Here is an 18225-nt window from a genome sequence, read left to right as displayed (position 1 = left end):
CCCAATCAGCTCTGATGGTCATCAAAAATTAACATGTTAGATATTTAAAACATTCAAAAGATTCATTAAAGTTCAATAGGTCTGAGTTCAAATCCTAAACCAAGAGGCCTTGAAAAACTGTCTTAACCCATCTGAATGTCATAAGTAAAACAAGGATTACCTTGCAGGTTTCTTGTAATGTTTAAGTGAGATAACAAAGGAAAAATGGAAAATAATTATTGAGCACTTACTTTGCATTGTTTCACTATAATCTTACTGTGAGCATTTACCAAGTACTTTATGAGTATTAATTTTATGTAATCCTTTCAACAACCCTATAAGTTTTGACACTGGTATTATTCCCATTAGTGGTAGAAAATACTATCTATAAAATAACTAAGTCCAAGAGAAGTTAGCTGATGTACCACAGTAAGTAGACGGTAATTTTAAGCTTCGAATATGCTAGATCCTATGCTCTTAAATTCCATAATATGTATGGTATTTTATTATAATCCTGTGAATGTGAGCTTAGACTACATTTATGACTTAAAGCCTTCTCTGATTCCCATGATAGATTTGGTGCTCATTCTTTTATTTACTGCAATTCGATTTAGATATGTATTTAGCTATTTTTAATAATACAACAAACAGATAGAAACTTAATATGGAAAAACCAAACTGTGAAACTTTACAGTAACTTACACCTCACTGTAAAGTTTCCTCATCAGCTCAGACTTCTACAAACAGGATGTAAATACTAACTAGAATACTGTATTTATCATTCCCTTGCTTTTCTTTCTATGTAGTGCCATCTTTTTGGATTTCTAAGCATTAAATGCAAAACATGCACACGTACCTAATAGAAAATTTATAATTAATATGTTTTATTTTTTTGAGACAGGCTCTTGATCTATCACTCAGCTGGAATGCAGTGGCATGATCTCAGTTCACTGCAACCTTGACCTCCTAGGCTGAAGCAATCCTCCCACCACAGCCTGCTGAGTAGCTGAAACCACAGACATGTGCCACTGCACCCAGAAAATTTTTGCATTTTTTTTGTAGAGACATGGTTTCACCATGTTGCTCAGGCCAGTCTTGAACTCCTGAGCTCAAGCTATCCACCTGCCTCAGCCTCCCAAAGTGCTGGGATTATAGGCATTGAGCCACCATGCCCAGCCAATAATATGTAAATTTGAAGGTTACTTTTTTCTTTACATTATGACACTAAAAATTCATTCACATCGTTACTATCACCTTGACCCTTATATAATACTCCATGCGTGACTATCCCTCAGTCTATTCATCTACTCCCCTGAGGATAGACAAGTATGGTACCAGCTTATCATTATCGCATTTATCATAGTACTCATTATAGCACTGCTGGAAGACATTTTTCGCATGTCTTTTGCTATACGTGAGTAAGGGTTTCTCTGTTAGTATTACTCGAGAAGTTAGTTTTCTGCATCAGAAGTATGACAAAATTTAACTTTAGTAAATAACATTGAGCCATTTTTAAGAGCAATTTTAAGAGCAATTCTACTATTAGAATTCTACTTAAAGGTCCACCAGAAAAAATGTTGTGAATCCACATCCTCTTCAACACTTTTTATTGTAATTTTATTTTAACTGTGCTGATCCAATAGGTGCAGAATGATATGTCATTGTGGTATTGATTGGCTAATAAAGGTAGCCATTTTCTTTCTCTTTCATTTATGCATCAGATATGTTCATTTGAAACACATACAGGTGTTTTCTCTTTTATAAAATGCATCTTTATGTCTCTTGTACATTTTTCTATTGAGTTATCTATATTCTCATTGTATAATCTTGATACTAATATTTTGTTATTGTAAAAAACATTTCTACCTTTTCTCATTATGTAACTTAGATTTTCACTTTCAGAGTATTTCAACGGAAACTTATTTTAACTTTTAGCAATGTTTAATTCACTGTGTCGTTTCTTCTATTGATTGAATCCAACTGATACACATGCATGTTAATGCTAAGGAAGATTAAACCCTAAAGAAGTAATTAAATACAAATTGATTCACAGATTCAAAAATCGAATAAAATTCACTAGAGGGAGAGCAGACATGTAGGACATCAGTACTTACTATACAGCTGAGATTAAGAGAGTGGATACCATTAATATTTATGTAGGTCAAGGATAGAAAATTGACCACGGAATAGACTGGAGGATCCAGAAACAGATCCTTATTAATATATGAAAATTTAGTATGTGACAGCAGCGATGTGCCACATTAGTTGTGAATAAAAAGACTGTTCAATATTCACAGTTGGATAAAATGTATCTATAAAAGAAATCTATCCCTGCCTTATACATTATGCTAAAATCAACTCCAGATGAATTAAAGACCAGAATGTATTATAAATGGAAAATTTTAATAATCTTAGCACATATTTTTGATATCATTTAGAACCAAGGATAAATACATATTTTTTAAAAACAACAAAAGCTTTAATATTTTCACCATGTTATTGAGAATCTCTTCTATGATAAATTCTCTTTGATAAATATCAACATGAGATATTCTCATTTGTTCACACGCATATCACTTCCCTAGGACTCATTGTTTCCAATCTTATATTCTTATTCCATCCAGTCTCCATGTCTCATCAGCCATGTCATGTATTATTATTAGGAACCAATATGAGGAGATAGTCCCATTTGTTCACATACATATCATTTCCCTGGGATTCTTTGTTTCTGAACTTACGTTCTTATTCCATCTAGTCTTCTGTCTCATCAGCTATGTCATATATAAATATTATGAACCAATTAGCATGGTATCCTTATATACCATACTAATTCTTACTTTACAAAGCAATGAACTAATGAGGCTTTTGTTACCTGCTAAATATGCTGCTCTTGTAAATTCAGATACCAAAAATATAACTAACAGACTAGGTTTATAGATTAATTAGACACAATAAGAAGTGAAATTGGCCTCCGTAAGTTCTCAGTCTAATCAGAGGACCATGGGGACACTTACAGATTATGTGGCCACTTGTATGCCAACCGTGTATTCAATAGTCTCTAAAATATGAATCACTCCCAGCACCATTTTTGGTGTCAGTTAAAGGTTTTTATGTGAAGTTATTAGAAGTATATTTATTATATATTTGTGATGGCATTTCGGGGTCTTTTCTTAAGGGGTTCTGGCCTCTGCCTTCAATCAATTGGCTTTGGATTTGTGAACCAACTTCAATCTCAAAGCTGGATGAGAGGCTATAATTTTCTGTTGCCTTGGTTGATGTTAGCCCTTGTCACTCTCCATTGACTTCCATTACTCTAAGTTACAGGCACAGAATTTCAATTGTCTTGCACTTCCCTGTTGTGTGGGCACTGAACCATCTCTGTCACCTCAGCAGGAACACGGAAACCTGAGATTAGAAGATGAAAAAAGTACAGTGCCATCATGAGGTTGTATGATTTTAGGTTGTGCCTATATAAATCACTTGTCATAAGTTTTTGAGTAAAGCAAAAGGCCAAGAGTCCTAGAAATAGATGTGGCCAAGAAGGCATGGGAAGAATAATAAGACGCATCTACTACAAGTTGATATAAAGTTAATGAGGATTGGAAATCCTCTTAGTAGGCAAAATTAAGAGCAACATCTTTTTTTCCTACAATTTTTAGATTGGATTTATATAATATATATTCTGTACTATATAAATGCCCAGAGAGGACATCTACTTTGGAAGTGTTCATTAGGACAAGATAATTTATACTTTGGTTATCAGTATCTTTCTCAAGGTCTATTGATATTTGTTCTGTAGGCCAATGTACAAAGTATCCTTGACTTTAAGGAAGAAAGCTATGCATGAGCACAAAGACATGCATTTATTATTACTAATAATGTAGTGAATTTATTATTACTAAGGCTGATCCAGATACTGTCGTTGCTGAATGTCTATCTTGACAAGAATGGATGCTAATATTGAACAGCAGATATAACACCCTTTCCTGAGATAACTAGCCAGTCACCTATTGGCCAGTTGATAACATTGGATCCCTTCCATCATTGAGGTTGTAGTAATCTTTATTCTCAGAAATAGATACCTACTCTAAATAAGGATTTATTTGCCTATCATGCTTTGTCAGCATCATTATTTGTGGACTTGCAGAATGCCATTCTCGTCAACTTGGGCTGCAATAACAAATTAACATAAACTGGGTGACTTGAATGACATTTATTTATCATAGTTCTGGAGGCTAAGAATTCTAAGATTAAGGGGCTGGTAGACCTGATGTCTGATGAGGACCTTCTTTGTAGTGTGCAAATGACTGTCTTCTCCTTGTATCTTTATATGGCAGAGATAAGAGAAAGGAAGCAAACTATCAAGTTTTTTCTTATAAGGGGACAAATCTCATCGTGAGGACACACCCTCATGACTTCATTTATACTCAGATAGTTCTGAAGGTTCCTCTCCAAATATCATCATTCAGTATATAAATGTTGGGAAGACATAACATATTTAATCCACAGCATATCCAATATAACATCTCTTTCAACTAAGGAACTGATTATATGACAAAAATAAGTAAAACACGGCTTTTGTTTAAGCAATTTGCTTGTCTTATAGTGTCTAATTTTTTAACTATAAACATTTGACCTAACAAAAAGCAGAGCTTATGCATAGTCTTCCCTGTTGTCAAGGATACTACTTAAAGCTTATTCATAGAATGACCTGTAAGAAACCACCTTCCGGTATAATGTTATCTTACATAATGTAATATTTGATTTAAACCAATAACCATCATCTGGTGTTATTTTCCCCAAGGTCAAAATACATAGGTCTAGGAACTAAGTAATGGAAGTAAAAGGGGCCATTCTTACTATATTACACTCAATAACTCAGAGAACATTTGAATTCCAGTGGCTGAATTTCTTAAGAAAGGAATGATTCCCTTAGGGGTCATAGCCAAGTTTCTATTAACTTAGAGGCCAAGTAAATACCCTGGACATTTGGGCTCCTCATGCCGCTGAACTAACAGACAGAAAAAGTGCTTAATATAGGTGCTTGATTTCATTTACTAGAGAGAAACTTAGTTGCTTCTAATCAATGGAGAAAAGGAGAAATATGGTTGGAAATCAGTTAAATTATTAGAGTAACAATACCTCCTGCTATAGTCTCAGTAAATGAAAGATTATGGCAACTCAATAAAGATAGACTATTTTGTATAAATATGTGGGTCACTAACAAAGAAAGAAGCACTATTCAAGGGGTTTAGTGAAAAGAGAAGGAAATTAGACTAAGTAATAGGAAAACAAAGTTTTGATTACCAACATGTTTATCTGTGCATAACAAGTTATTGAGTTATTTATTCTACACCTCCTATGTTTAGGATACCATTGTTTGAATACTGCTGCTGATGTCTAACATTTACATCCCCAGTGGCAACATAACAATATTGGCACCCCTGCCACCATAATTGCAACTAGGGTGAGGTGTATGAGACTCTTAGGACACAAAATTTAAGAAGCCACTCCCTTTTAAGGTCGTAGAAGTTCACAGTGCTATCTGGGCTGAATTGGGGTTCCTGCTGTATCTTTCCTTAGTGACATCTTGTTGATACTTCTATAATACTAGACTGACAATGTACATTGCATCCTCATATTAATTTGAGCTCTTAAAGATAAGGAGCTCTACCTCTTTCAAGTCAGTGTTCTTAGTGGTTATCATAGTGCCCAGAGCATTGTAGACCCTCATTAATGTCTGTTCAATGTAAGTATGTATGGTCTCAAAAGATAAATGTTTGTTTGTTTATACAGGTTTTATTACACAAGTGTTCATAAACCAACACCAGCATTCTACATATGTTCTTAAGAAGGAGCAGGGTCACTGCTTACAATAAACTAATCAGCATAAATTTGAAGTTAAAATATGAGTAAAATATTATACGAGAAAAATTTAATAAAAAAGGAGACAGATAGTGGGAAATATTGATAGTAAAACCTATATTTAAAGAACAAATCTTTTATTTACTAACTCTTGGACCTGAGAAAAGTTACTTAGTCTTACTATTAACTTCCTTTATTTCTAAAATAGTGTATATTATCTAGAATGTCAACCTTACAGACATGTTATGAAGAATTAAAATGAGTTTTAAGTACATATGGAAATAATCTATAAAGTTTAAAATACTACAGAATTGTAATAATTTATATTTAGTTATTTTAAGTCTTTTCTAAGGTAGCAGTAATCACAAATTACTCAGTATGATAGATGGTTCTGCATGTATTGATCTTCTCTTTATAATAAGGGTCTCTGATGTCAGTGGAGATTCTCTTTTTCTCTGTCTCTTTCCTTAATATCTGTCCTTAGAATGTACTACAAGTTAAGGACTCAATGATGTCTATTAGTTGAATTAAATAATCTTTAACAAAATACACTTGTTTAGCATTTTTCTGTCGCGTGTTAGGCGTAATGTTTACCTTATGAGTCACAATTCAAAACAAGTAAGTGCTTAAAATTATAAAAATAAAATAAAATAAAAGCGAGAATTTGTGCGAGAAGATAAATAACACTGAGCAGAGGGAAAGGAGAAGGGAATTGGTCTAATACAATGAAAAGCTATGGCACCACAGTGCTCTGTGGTGCTGTCCATGGTGCTGACCAGTTTCTTAATCGGGGAAATTGATAGTCCATCCAGTTTCTCCCTGATTTTCCTAACCAGATAAGTGAAGAAATCATAAATGCAGACAAAAGAGAAAACTCTAGTAAATAAAATGAATTGAGGTTGTTGGTGATATTTATATAGCTCTACAATATTGAGGAAACAAGTATTTTTTAAAAGATCATTATTTGAGCATTATTCTTATGAAATCCAAAGTTACCAAGACAGGAACCACAATATGATATTATTAGAATTTCAAAGTAACACAAAATAATAAATATATAAGACAAAGATATAAAGACTATGCTAGCATTTAAAAAAAAACACTTTTTACAATGCCAAGACTGAAGTTACATCACCAATGAAAATAGGTTTTTTTACAAAGAAATATTGACTTTTTAAATGCTGCATTTTTCTTTCTGAATAATTAAATTATGAATTATATCTTGAAATATGTATTATTAATTTTGTATTAGTATGATGGTTTTAATATACTCTTGACTATTATAATTCCTTTTAAAGCTATAATTTATTTTAATTGGGGAACATACAGGAGACCCTGCCTTTTGTTTCTTTATCCTGTGTCTGATACTTATGTCAGAGTTATTAGCAACAAATTGTCTCTTCTCTTCATGTGCTTTTAACACCTATTATCATTAACTGTCAACAACAAAGCTAGAAGTCATACTTAAGTCCTCTTTATGTGGAAATTGTTTTCTGCTAGACCTTTCCAAATATATAAAATTATCTCTCTATTGGATATGAGCTACATTTTTTATAATGAAAACAAACTCCATATTTATTTGACCAAGATTTTCTTTTTATAACTCACTACTCTCATAAAACTGTTGTAGTCCACTTATTGTTCCAAAAACATGTCATGCTTTCTATGCTTTCAGGTTTTTGCTGATTCTATTTTCTCTACTCAGGATGTCCCTTTTTTTCTATTTTTTTCTGGACAAAACTCTGGTCATTTTCAAAGACCCAGTCAAAAAGTTACCATGAAATGTACCAGCAAGAATTATTTATTTTTGGTAACGTCACTGTCATAGTTCTTAGATAGTCTGGATAATTATAGCAGGCAATTATAGACTATTGTAGACTAGGAGAAAGCATAAACCATGGTATTAAAAGAATTGGGTTTAAAGTTAGCACACATTCACGCAGCAAATAGTTGCTAGAACTTTTCAGGGACTGGACATTTTTCTAGGCACTGTGACAGTGAATAGAATGTAAAAGTACTTGCCTTCATAAAGCCAAATTTTTAGTCAGAAGTGGTACAAAATCTTAATGTAAATGGAAAACATAAATTAATGAACTAATTTTAGATAGTAAAATATATTATGAGGGCTGAATCTACATGGATATATCCTTTTAAAAGTGTGCCTGTGTGCATTCTATATGCAAAAGGACTGAGTTCATGTACAGAAAAATGGAATAGAAAAACAATTTTTTTTTTTTTGAGAAAGAGTCTTGCTCTTTTGCCAGGCACCAGGCTGGGGTGCAGTGGTACTATCTTGGCTCACTGCAACCTCTGCCTTCCAGGTTCAAGCAATTCTCCTGCCTCAGCCTCCCGAGTAGCTAGGACTACAGGCACATGCCACCACGCCCAGCTAATTTTTGAATTTTAGTTTCACTATATTGGCAAGGATGAATTTTAGTTTCACTATATTGGCAAGGGGTTTCACTATATTGGCAAGGATGGTCTTGATCTCTTGACCTTGCAATCCACCCGCCTCAGCCTCCCAAAGTGCTGAGATTACAAGCATGAGCCACTGCGCCCGGCCAAAAATTATTTTTAAAAAGGTTAAATTGTAGTAGTGTATAATAATGGATACAGTAAAATATGGCATATAATAATAAATATAAATTTCAAAAAAATATTGTATGTCAAAATAAAAAGTCAAGTCAGGAAGAATAAAAATGTGTGTGTGTATTGTGTGTGTGTGTAGACAGCTATTATTATATAAGTGATTGTGCATTCCAAGAAATTGCCTGTCTGAAATTGTCTGCAGATAAATCGTAGTGAAAAGATAACCTTGGGAAAAAAATCAGACATTTTGCTTTAGTCAAGTGATTATTTTGTGCATGTGTGTGTGTGTGTGTGTGTGTGTGTGTGTGTGTGTGTTTTAGTTTAACATTAGTCTTGAATATTGTTTTCTCTGATCTAAGAAAACTTATTTTCAAATCCTAAAGATTGCCAAGCCTTCTTTTTAAAGAATTCCTTCTCATATGAGTCATTAACCTAGCATTTCATTTTTCAGAAAGGCTCTGAATCTAGCCTTTCAATCACTGGTGGATATTACCTCTGTTTTGTTAACAGCCATGTAATTGATGCACAGATAGATAATTTTGAGATTTTCTTACATAGACTTAGCAGTTGTTTATGACAAAACTTTTTTGTATTTATTTAAGAGATATGTGTGATAAGAAAACAATGTTCTCTGTTGCATGTTTGTTGATTTTTTTTTAAGTTGAATTGCTTGGAGATGCTTTTTGTTTTAAGTAACTATTTCTCTCAATTTTGAATGATTGGTTTTAAATCATACAAAACCATCATTTTTGTAATTGATTTTCACACATATCACAAAGTGAGTGTAGGATCAGTGCATCAGGATTTATTATGCTTCTAAAGATAACCAAATACAGAATAAACAAGTTACTCAACAATATTTGTAAATCAGGGGTATGTAGTAATTCCACTGACTGATGTCCATGGGCTTTTGACCTATCACCAGCCCTATCATCAGAGCTCACCAGTAAGGAAGTATCTTGCTACTTACACAGTTGAAACCCCACTTCTGGAAGTGTCTAAGCCTCTAACTTCTAGACTGAGCAAGATACAATAGTAGATATGCATTCTTTTATGTATGGTCCGCCAGGATAAACTTCATGAGATTCTATGTCCTGATATTTCTGACCCTTTGTTGTTTTCACTGTGACACATTACATTGAAACCAAGTAGAATTATTTTTCAGAAAATTTCCCAATAGAACAGTAATGAATGAATTGAGGTTAACTGTGGAGCATAATGTAGTCAACATATATTTGAGCATGAAGTATCTAACAGTCACACTTTAGAAAACCACAGGCAAAGAGAATGTTTGATAATAAAAAATAGAAAATAAGACAGAATTAATTACTTCCATGTGTTATGGGAAAACTTTTTCAGATTTTTTTTCCTTTTTTTTCAGAGAACAACCAATGAAGTTGTTCAGTTTTCAAAGGCACAGATTATCACTTCAAGTGGAAATACCTCTTGTACAGGTAGAGTCCTATATAGTCTTCAATTTTCTTGGTTCATTTATTCTGGGTATTAGAATTTTTATTTAGTTTTATTCACATGTCAAATTATCTGAATAGTCTATCTGAATAGTCTTGTATCATCTGTCTGAAACTCCTCAGGTCTTTCTTACATGCACACACAAAATACTTCATTGTAATATTAGTCACATGAGAGACCCCACATATGAAATGAAATGCATACTGTTGTCTGGGTGTGCTGATTCACGCCTTTAGTCCCAGCACTTTTGGAGGCTGAGGTTGGTGGATTGCTTGAGCCCAGGAGTTTGAGGCCAACCTGGTCAACATGGTGAAACCCCATCTCTGCAAAAAAAAAAAAAAAAAAATACAAAAATTATCCAGGCATAATGGTGTGCTCCTGTAGTCCCAGCTACTCTGGAGGTTGAGGTGGGAAGATAGCTTGAGTCTGGGAGGCAAATGTTGCAGTGTGCTGATGTGCCACTGCACCCCAGCCTGGGTGACAGAGACAGACCCTATCTCACAAAATAAAATAAAATAAAGAAATGCATACCATTAATTAATTAGTTAACACAAAAATGTATAAACATGTGCAGAGAAATAAATATATATGATAAACATACCAAGACACAAGCACATATATATGTGTTTTCTACAGTGTATCTGATACTAATTGCCACTTTTGCATCACAACTACATTGGTGAAGAAACTAATATTAGTGGAGATACTGCAGGTAGAAAGACTATTTAGAGAATACCGTCATGACTAATGCATAAATTAAAGAAATGTCTGATGTGATGGACAAAATAAAATGTGCCAGTAGGTGATGTATGACATACAACAGACAGAATTTGAAATCTGATTATATTTAGAAGTAAGGGAAAGAGAAAATTCTGGAAATGGCTTTGAATTATTTGGCTTCACCACCTAATGAGACAAGATGTTAGATAGATATAAAGTCTATATGAGAAAAAAAAAAAAACAGAGGATACTCTTCAGCTGCAAAGATTGCTATTTGTGAGTTCAGGAAACATTCTTTAAAAAATTGCACAAGAAAGGCTGATGTTAAAGAGGAATGTGGGAAAGAATACTAACATTTGCTCTGAATATATTCCATGACTACTCTAATATTAGTCAGAAGACTAGGATAGATTGCAAGAAAAAAATGACCCCACAATCTCAATGCTTAAAATAACAAGCATACAGTTCTTATTCATGCTACATGTCTGAGTAGGTCAGCAGAGGGAGGGGCAAAAGGTGGGAGCTTTTCACTTTGAAAAATGGCTTTTTCTGCCACTCAGAAATCTGGCCTGATGGAGCAGACACTGTCTCAAACATTGGCAATAAACATACCACAAAGAAGGAGAAAACTGGAGGGCCTCAACCTAGTGATTAAGAGCTTGTCTCTTGTCACATTTTCTCACAGTCTTGGTTAGAAATATTCACCCAGGCTCGCCTAAATTTTAAAGGCATCAGAAGTTCTATTCTGCCATGGGCTTAAAAAGAAGAAAGTCAGGAATATTCCTTAAATGGAATGTGAGGCTACTACAACTTCCATGCTTCACTTTTGTGAACATTTCATTTTTACCTATAAATAAACCTATTCTTTGATTTGTATGAAAGCTTTTGTCTGGCAAACACTGATTTCCCAAATGAAAGAAAGTGGTTTTTCATTGTTAATATTTATATTTAGCAAGAAAATATACAGCATCTCTGCTAGGACAGTTGTCCTTATTTTCTGGTCCATAGAAAATATTCAATTCAACTGAGTCTATTCTATCGACTCTATTCTATTCCATAGAATCTGATCAAATAATTAATACTAACAGAACCAAAAAAGGACCAAAGCTTTTATAATTACAGAAAACAGATCCCTTGATATTCACTACTGCCTCCTAGATTGCTGTGTGTCCTTTCAAGCTTGGTTTGCTGAAAAGGAAGAGCTGATGTTGAATATACTGATAGATATATTGATAGGTATCCATCAGCCTAGAATATATTGATCTGATGGAAACAACACAGTACATGAATGAAGGAGAACTCTACATCCTAGCAGACACCTATGACTCAGTTTATTTTCATCCAAACTCATACTCCTATGCCTGCCTGGCCTTGGGCTCTGTCCTCAGGCTGGTGGATGTGGTCCTGGGGGCTGAATCTGGAATGGCATGGCATCATTAGGCTTCCTGGACATCATGCCCAGCACAGTCTTATGGATGGCTATTGCATATTCAGTCACGTGGCTGTGGCAACCTGTTATGCTCAACAGAAACACCACATCTGGAGGGTCTTTATAGTGGATTGGGTTGTGCACCACAGTCAAGGAACACAGTTCACCTTCAACCAGGACCCCAGTGTCCTCTATTTCTTCATCCACCGCTATGAGCAGGGTAGGTTCTGGCCCCACCTGAAGGCCTCTAACTGGTCCACCACAGGTTTTGGCCAAGGCCAAGGATATACCATCAATATGCCTTGGAACCAGGTGGGGATGAAGGATGCTGACTATATTGCTGCTTTCCTTCACATCCTGCTGCTGGTCATCCTTGAGTTCCAGCCTCAGCTGATCCTGGTGGCTGCTGGATTTGATACCCTGCAAGGGGACCCCAAGGGTGAGATGGCCGCCATTCCAGCAGGGTTCACCCACCTAACCCACCTGCTCATGGGTCTGGCAGGAGGCAAGCTGACCCTGTTTCTGGAGAGTGGCTACAACCTGCGCGCCCTGGCTGAAGGCATCAGTGCTTCGCTCCACATCCTTCTGGGAGACCCTTGCCCCATACTTGAGTCCTCTGGTGCCTGTTGCCGGAGTGCCCAGGCTTCAGTCTCCTGTGCTCTGGACGCCCTTGAGCCCTTCTGGGAGGTTCTTGTGAGATCAACTGAGACCGTGGAGGGGGACAACGTGGAGGAGGACAACGTGGAGGAGAGCGAGGAGGAAGGAGCTGGGAGCCCTTGCTCCCAATCCTGACATGGCCAGTGCTACAGTCTCACACAGGGCTGGTCTCTGACCAAAGTATGATGAATCACTGCAACTTGTGGGACAGCCACCACCCCAAGGTAACCCCAGTGCATCGTGAGGATCATGTGCCGTCTGGAGGAGCTGGGGCTTGCTGGGCGCTGCCTCACCCTGCCACGGCACCCTGCCACAGACGCTGAGCTGTTCACCTGCCACAGTGCTGAGTACATAGTGCATCTCCAGGCCACAGAGAAGATGAAAACCCAGGAGCCGCACCGTGAGCGTTCCAACTTTGACTCTGTCTACATCTGCCCCAGCACCTTCGCCTGTGCACAGCTTGCCGTTGGCACTGCCTGCCGCCTGGTGGAGGCCATGCTCTCAGGAGAAGTTCTGAATGGTGCTGCTGTGGTGCGTACCCCAGGACACCATGCAGAGCAGGACGCAGCTTGTGGTTTTGCTTTTTCAACTCTGTGGCTGTGGCTGCTCTCCATGTCCAGGCTATCAGTGGGCGTGCCCTGCAGATCCTGATGGTGGATTGGGATGTCCACTATGGTAATGGAACTCAGCACATGTTTGAGGATGACCCCAGTGTGCTATGTGTGTCCCTGAACCGCTACGACCATGGCACCTTCTTCCCCATGGGAGATGAGGGTGCCAGCAGCCAGATTGGCCAGGCTGTGGGCACAGGCTTCACCATCAATGTGGCATGGAATGGGCCCCTCATAGGTGATGCTGACTGCCTAGCTGCCTGGCATCACCTGGTGCTTCCCACTGCCTACGAGTTTAACCCAGAACTGGTGTTGGTCTCAGCTGGCTTTGATGCTGCACAGGGGGACCTGCAGGGGAGCTGCCAGGTGTTACGAGGGTTATGCCCACCTCACCCACCTGCTGATGGGCCTTGCCAGTGGCCGCATTATCCTTATCCTAGAGGGTGGCTATAACCTGGCATCCATCTCACAGTCCATGGCTGCCTGCACTTGCTCCCTCCTTGGAGACCCGCCGCCCCTGCTGACCCTGCCACGGCCCCCACTATCAGGGTTCCTGGCCTCAATCACTGAGACCATCCAAGTCCGTCATAGATACTGGCCCAGCTTACGGGTCATGAAGGTAGAAGACAAAGAGGGATTCTCCAGTTCTAAGTTGGTCACCAAGAAGGCACCCCAACCAGCCAAACCTAGGTCAGCTGAGTGGACGACCACATGAGAAAAGAAGGTTCTGGAAGCAGGCATGGGGAAGGTCATCTCGGCATCATCTGGGGAAGAGTCCACGCTAGGCCAGACTAAGTCAGAGACAGTTGTAGTGGCACTCACTCAGGACCAGTCCTCAGAGGCAGCCACGGGGGGAGCCATGCTGGCCCAGACCACTTCCAAGGCAGCCGTTGGGGGAGCCATGCTGGGCCAGACCACCTCAGAGGAGGTCATGGGAGGAGCCACTCCGGACCAGACCACCTCAGAGGATGCTGTTGGGGGAGCCGCGCTGAGCCAGACTACCTCAGAGGAGGCTGTAGGAGGAGCTACACTGGCCCAGACCACCTCAGAGGCAGCCATGGAGGGAGCCACACTGGACCAGACTATGTCAGAGGAAGCTCTAGGGAGCACCAAGCTGATCCAAACTCCTGTAGCCTTTAGCACAGACCACTAGACCTCCCCGCCATCCTCACCTGTGCAGGGATCTACACCCCAGCTATCTCCCAGTACATTGACTGGCAGTCTCAGGACCTTGGAGCTAGGCAGCGATTCTCAGGGGACCCCAGAATCTCAGGCCCCAGGAGAAGAGAACCTATTAGGAGAGGCAGCTGGAGGTCAGGACATGGCTGATTAGATGCTGAAGCAGGGATCTAGGGGCCTCACTGATCCGGCCATATTTTATGCTGTGGCACCATTGCCCTGGTGTCCCCATTTGGTGGCAGTATGCCCCATACCTGCAGCAGGCCTGGACGTGACCCAACCTTGTGAGGACTATGGAACAATCCAAGAGAAATGGATATGTCTCTCTTGCCATCAGGTCTACTGTGGTTGTTACATCAATGCCCACATTTTCCGACACCACGGAAACTCTGGACATCCGCTGGTCCTCAGCTGCGTCCACCTGTCGACCTGGTATTACTACTGGCAGGCCTATGTCCACCACCAGGCTCTCCTAGATGTGAAGAACATCGCCCACCAGAACAAGTTTGGGGAGGATATGCCCCACCCACACTAAACCCCAGAATACACTCCCTCTTCACCTTCTGAGGCCCACGGTAGACCAGCTGTAGCTCATTCCAGCCTGTACCTTGGATGAGGGGTAACCTCCCACTGCATCCCATCCTGAATATCCTTTGCAACTCCCCAAAAGTGCTTATTTAAGTATTAATACTTTTAAAAGAACTGCGACTATTAATTGTGGATCTCCCTCTGCCCATTGCTTGCTTGAGGGTCACCACTACACTGGCCCAAAAGGAAAGGGGGGCAGCTCAGTGGCCCCAAGAGGGAGCTGATATCATGAGGATAACAGTGGAAGGAAGGGAGTTAACTGGCAGGCATGGCAAGGTTGCATATATAATACAGCACAAACTGTTACAAAAAAAAAGAAAGAATAAAAATGAAATGTGCTGTAAAAGGTATGCCTAGAAAAAGAAAAGGAGGGTAGTGGCAATGCTATGTAACAAGACTTGTAACTTGAAGAAGGGTAGCTCATGTAGGGGGAAGAAGGATTGGCTGGTGGTAGTTGGACAGAACATTGAACTATAAACAGTAACGTTAGTGTTCTTCCACTTACTAATGAAACTGTAATTCATTTATCTTTAAAGTAGGGATAATAATCACACCTTTCTTATAAGTTTTTTATAACAATTTTTTAAAACTTCACGTAAAGTACCTTGAATAGTGACTACACATATGCATAATAAGCTTTCAATAAAGATGAGTTATTACTACCATTATTTTTATCTTGAGCTCTGAGGGGTGATCCAGTAGACAGCCTCACACATCAGCATCTTATAGAGATTCCCTTCACTAAATACAGCATCTGCCCAAACTCACAACCGGTTCCTTGGACTGTCTGCACTTCATAACTGCTCAATGTAAGGGTAGAAACTAGACTTGGATTTCTGATTCTTAACTCGAGACAATGCTGAAGGATCATCCAGTCTTAGTGCTGCCCAGAGGATTGGTTGAGGCTTCTGATGAGGCTGCATCACTAATCTTTGCCTATTGCATTTCCCTGGGAACCTAATCTACCACATTATTATAATTCAAAATGTCTGTCACCTCTATCTACATCAGGCCCCAGGAGGAACAAATTTCAGAAAGTCTAAATGTCATTCAGACAACGTGGAATAAGCCATTGATCCATTTTTCTGTTTTCTGGTCTATTTCCTGTATCTCTGAATCTTGAACACCTCCCTCTTGCTTCCAATCTATAATGCAACTCTTAGAAATATTCTTGACAAGAAAGTCATATTTTATTCAATTCTCCCTATACTTGTTCCCCAGTCATGTAATTTCTAAGAAAGCAAAAGTCAAACTAATTTTTAAAATTTGTTAATGAAATAATCATATATAGATGAGTAACTTCTCACATACACCTTTATTCTAATATTAGCATGTTTCCTGACCTATTGTATCAAGATCTTATTGGTTAAACTCTCAATGATTGTCAGCTCTTATAAATGTATCTGTTGTTTAGATATGGCATTTGTAACTTGAGGAATATATTACAAAGTAATTGTAAAAGGACTGAGAATTTTGCAAGAGATTTCATAAAATTGATGAAAGTAATGAAATAATCTTGGAAAAGGCCCCAATTCTCATAAAATTGTTGATTGATAAGATGATGGAAGGGTTAAACCAGACAACAATTGACTACAAAGAGAAACTAAACAGATCTCCAGGGAGAATGACGTTATTGTTAAAAGATTAAGAAGAGATTTTTGAAAAATGAGTGAAGTGCTAAATACTTTTGAAAACAGTACGTACTTTAAGGTAATGCTATAAAAGAAAACAGTACTTTCCTTAAGGTAATGCTTAACCCTGGAAAGTGAAGAACATTTTATCCGGATCTCATATGTGTATAACAAAAATTATTTACTCACCTTTGAAAGAGTAAAGTCTCCTTGCTCCACTCTTTGCTTATTCTAAGAATTAGATTATGATTGCATTTGCAACTTACACTTCTAAATAAGATAAACTTATAATTGTTAGTTGATTTATCATGCATTTTCTCAGTCAAACTTGGTTTTACTATTTTTTCTAAATAGGTGTCCCAATTTTTGTGGATTCCCTTTAAATGGCCTTTTCTTATGTAAATTATCCTGAGATAATGAGGCACCCCTCTCCTGCTCCCCTGGGTTGACCTCCCACTTCCTCAGCATATCTTTATTTCTACTGCTCCTCGAGACCATATATTACCTCTGTTCATAGACTGTTAAGGTGTTACATCTTAACATTTTAAACCTTACCATCCAGGCTAATAGCATCCTAAAAAGCCAGACCTCTACTATTGATCATGCTCTCAGCATCTGAAACCTCCCACCAAGAACTAAATTTCTTTCTATCTCTTTATAAACAAAAAATTATTATTTTTCTGAATATAAATAAAAATGAAAAGTATTTGCAGGTGCATAGCACTGAAATATGTGCATAGGCCAGGTACAGCGGTTCATGCCTGTAATCCCAGCACTATGGGAGGCCAAGCCGGGCAGATCGCTTGAGCCAAGAGTTCAAAACAAGCCTGGGCAACATGGCAAAAATCTGTCTCTACAAAAAAATACAAAAATTAGCCGGGCCTGGTGGTGTGTTCCTGTAGTCCCAGCTACTTGGGAGGCTTAGAAGGGAGGATCCCTTGAGCCTGGAAGATGGAGGTTGCATTGAGCCACGATAGCACCACTGCACTCCAACCTAGATGACAGAGCAAGACCCTGTCTCAAAAGAAAGGAAAATTGCAAAGGTGTACTTTGTATATATGGTATCTGTGTGTATAAATATATGTACGTATATATGTGTATCTAAATATATAAAATACCCACACAGGTTTCTATTTTTCACGATTTAAAAATCCATGAAAGAGACATATTCATATGGGTATATGAAAATGTTATGGCATATAAATTAAGTGATTATAATCTAAGTGCTTTTAATTCCCCCAAATCCTGAACCATAATAAGGTTAAGTTACTAGAGTGACTGTGGAAATGTGGTAAGTTACCAGACTTGGCTAAGGAAAAGGATGTTCTGCTGATGAAATCTTCCTTGCATGACAAACAACAGGGGCATCTATCAAATTAAAAACATGTTCAATGTGAAATCCTATTTGCATGACAAACAACAGAGCATAGTCAGAACACACACTAGTGCTTAGGACCTGGTAAAAAATCTGCAGGAATAAAAAGCAGCAAAGGAAAGTGGATACCAA

General features: G+C 38.2%; 1 pseudogene; it reads left to right on the top strand.

Annotated features, from left to right (window-relative positions):
- The first annotated feature begins 11780 nt into the window (after positions 1-11780).
- LOC135269667 (histone deacetylase 6-like) lies at positions 11781-15034 on the top strand (annotated as a pseudogene).
- Positions 15035-18225: the final 3191 nt, after the last annotated feature.

Source organism: Aotus nancymaae, unplaced genomic scaffold (genome assembly GCF_030222135.1).
Source record: "Aotus nancymaae isolate 86718 unplaced genomic scaffold, 86718_ANA_hifiasm-v0.15.2.pri h1tg000006l, whole genome shotgun sequence".
Taxonomy (NCBI): Eukaryota; Metazoa; Chordata; class Mammalia; order Primates; family Aotidae; genus Aotus; species Aotus nancymaae.
Note: the sequence above shows the minus strand (reverse complement) of the source record. Positions and strands in the feature narration are given on the sequence as shown.